The sequence below is a fragment of the Vulpes vulpes genome, unplaced genomic scaffold (genome assembly GCF_048418805.1).
Source record: "Vulpes vulpes isolate BD-2025 unplaced genomic scaffold, VulVul3 Bu000000627, whole genome shotgun sequence".
Lineage (NCBI taxonomy): Eukaryota > Metazoa > Chordata > Mammalia > Carnivora > Canidae > Vulpes > Vulpes vulpes.
In genome coordinates this window covers 1,857,913-1,861,267 of record NW_027325667.1, presented here as the reverse complement: position 1 = coordinate 1,861,267, position 3,355 = coordinate 1,857,913, and the positions used below count along the sequence as shown (strand labels likewise).

At 44.6% G+C, this 3,355-nt stretch overlaps 1 pseudogene; it reads right to left on the bottom strand.

The window, feature by feature from the left end:
- Positions 1–1,435: 1,435 nt before the first annotated feature.
- LOC140596365 (tubulin alpha-1A chain-like) lies at positions 1,436–2,932 on the bottom strand (annotated as a pseudogene).
- Positions 2,933–3,355: the final 423 nt, after the last annotated feature.

The following is a 3,355-nucleotide window of genomic DNA, read 5'->3' as shown; positions in this document are numbered from 1 at the left end:
AAGTGGAAATGGTAAGATGCTGATAGAATCATTGTTGCTTGGGCATTTCCAGGCAGATTAGAAACCCAGGACGTACAAAGCAGAGCTGTAGTTTTGAACTTCAGATTTACTGTCTGATGAAATTGTTGGGTTTCTACATCTTTTATTGTAGCATAATATGATTGTACCATAAATATTTTTAGAGACTTAACTTGGTTGATTGTGATTTATACGATGAACTAATGTATGATTGATATTTGTGTAAACAATTTAAACTAGATTTTTCCCCCCTTACTGTGATGGTTCCTTGTATATATGGCAAATAAAGGACTTGGGGAAGATCTATTTCTGTTAATCTCTACACTGTGCTTATAGTGTGGTAAGAATAGGTATTGAGGACAGGGTGCTTAATACAAAGTACATACACTGCCTGCCCTCATACACTGCCTGTACTTAGTAGGAGGAGGCAGATGTGCTGCTGAGAAAAAGGCTGAGTGGGGGAAAGAAGCAGGATGAACATAATCATCAAGGGTAAGGCAGGGTTGGAGAGTTCTAGAAAGAGCATGTGCTAAGACTTTAAGAGGAAGCTTGGACTCTCTCCTGAATTGGAAGAAGGCCAGTGAGAAGCAAGAAGGTGACCAGCAGAGCCCTCCAAGGTAGTGTAGAGAGCCAGGAGGGCCAGGTCATGCCACACCCCCCCAAGAGCCAGGAATTTACTCTTCCTACAGTATCTTCATAATCTGGGTCTGGTGGTGGAAGCAACAATGTTTTAATTATTATTGGCATTGTTAGTATATCTTGTTTTCTGTTTTTCCAGACCTCTTGCTGTCTGGAGGTCTGTGTGTAGAACTTGGCTGGTGTGGGGTTAGTGTGAATGGCAGTACCAGGCACGATGTGTTAAGTGTGGCACCTGTGGCACAGAAATGAAGTGTGTCAGTCATTTGCAGGAATGAGAAGTCAACAGTGAAGGAAGAGGAAGATTCCATATAGGGAAGGAGCTCAGGCTGTATCTTCGCAGACGGTCTTGGAAGAGGTGCTACTGCAGTGGTTCCGAGTCTGAGCCTAGGGTCACGTTGGATTCCCAGCCTGCTAGCTTTGCAACCTTGGAGGCATCCTTCACTGTGAAACATCACAGAGCCTATTTTATTAGGTTTTTCTAATAAATGAGATAATACATGTAAAGCACTTAACCCCAGGGTGGCATACCTAAGCTTACTGAAATTATTAGCTCTCATTGTTGCTCCTATTACTTTTATTATTTGATTAAGTTGGTAACAAGAAGGGTGGACAGGCACAGAATAATTAATGTCTTGGAGATAAGAATATGCATTCATGATAAATAGATCAGTAAGCGGGATACAGGATTCATGTAGAGCAATATTAGTAGATAAGACTAGAAAAATAGGATGAATAGAGGTTTTTTTTTTTTCCCATTTAAGACAGAGAGTATTTTATTCAAACCCATCAGAGAAATGGACAGCTTGGGTCTGTAACAAAGCGTTGTGTTTTAAAGCACAGATCAGTAATTGTATATGAGAGTATACTCTGCTACATACAAATTAACTGATCAGAGCACAAATTTTCAATGTTCAAAACAGAATAAGTTGCCCTGTAAAAGCAGCACCTTTGTGACATTTTTAACTTTAGCATTCCTCTCCTTCTTCTTCACCTTCTCCTTCAACAGAACCCACACCAGCCTCCTCATAATCCTTCTCCAAGGCAGCCAGGTCCTCATGGGCATCAGAAAACTCTCCTTCCTCCATGCCCTCACCCACATACCAGTGAACAAAGGCATGTTTGGCATACATCAGGTCAAACTTGTGGTCCAGGTGAGCCCAGGCCTTAGCGATGCTTGTCTGCGTGCACATAGTTCGCTGTACTTTGGCCAGGTCTCCAAAAGGTACCGCAGTGGGGGACTGGTAATTAATGCCCACTTTGAAGCCAATACACTTGGATGGTACACTTGATCTTGATGGTGGCAATGGATGCATTGACATCTTTGGGAACCGTGTCACCACAGTACGGCAGGCAGCAAGCCATGTATTTACCATGGTGAGGGTCACATTTCTCCAGCTGGCTCAAAGCATGTGTTGGTGATCTCAGCTACAGAAAGCTGTTCATGGTAGACTTTCTCAGCAGAGATGACAGCAGCATGTGTGGCCAGAGGGAAATGGATGTGAGGATAGGGTACAAGCTTGGTCTGGAATTCTGTGAGATCAACATCAAATCTGAGGGAAGCAGTGATGGAGGACACAATTGGACCTATCAACCTATTTAGATTCGTGTAGGTTGGGCATTCAGTATTGAGGTTGCTATGACAGATGTCATAGATGGCCTCATTTTCTATCATGAAGGCGCAGTCAGTGCTCCAGGGTGGTATAGGGAGTGAGGATGGAGTTGTTGGGCTCAGCTGCAGCTGTGGAAACCCAGAGGGGGTTAGGTTCAGGTAAATGAAGAACTCCAGCTTGGACTTCTTGCCATACTCGAGAGATGTTCCATCAGCAGGGAGGTGAACCCAGAACCAGTTCCCCCTCCAAAGCTGTGGAAAACCAAGAAGCCCTGAAGACCTGTGCAGTGGTCAGTGTTTCCGAATTCAGTCCAAGACAAGGTCAGTGATCTCCTTGCCAGTGATGTAGTGCCCTCGGGCATAGTTATTGGCAGCATCTTCCTTGCCTGTGATGAGCTGCTCAGGGTGGAAGAGCTGGCGGTAGGTGCCAGTGCGAAGTTCATTGATGACTGTGGGTTCCAGGTCAAACACTGCCCTGGGTACATGCTTGCCAGCACCTGTCTCACTGAAGGAGGTGTTGAAGGAGTCATCTCCTCCCCCAGTGGTCTTGTCAATTGGTATCTGGCCATCGGGCTGAATGCCGTGTTCCAGGCAACAGAGCTCCCAGTAGGCATTGCTGATCTAGACATCAGCCTGGCCAATGTGGATAGAGGTACATTCACACATAGTTGCTGCTTTGCTGCTGCTGAGCAGATGGTGGAGAGGAGGAAGAGAGGTTGTTGCTTCTCATAGCGCAACTGTTAGGGGGTCAATTAAGAGAACCTAAATATTGATATTTTATTGCTTATATCACAACCTGGCATGTGCAAACAGCAATTCTGGGTTTACTCACTCAACAAACACTTCAAGTTCTCAATGCCACCCAACCCTCTGCCCTCTGTCCCCACTTCCATCAGCTGGGCATTTAACTGTCTGCAAAATTGTGGGGAATCCTTTGTGTGTATCTTTAATGACATCCTCATAAGGAGGGATTCAGTAGAACCAATCATGCCACCTACTTATATTGTTATTAGAGTTGAGAGTCGTTCTCAAAAATGTCTACGAAGGTGTTTGAGGGATGCATTGGTAGCTAAGATGATTAAAGTACAC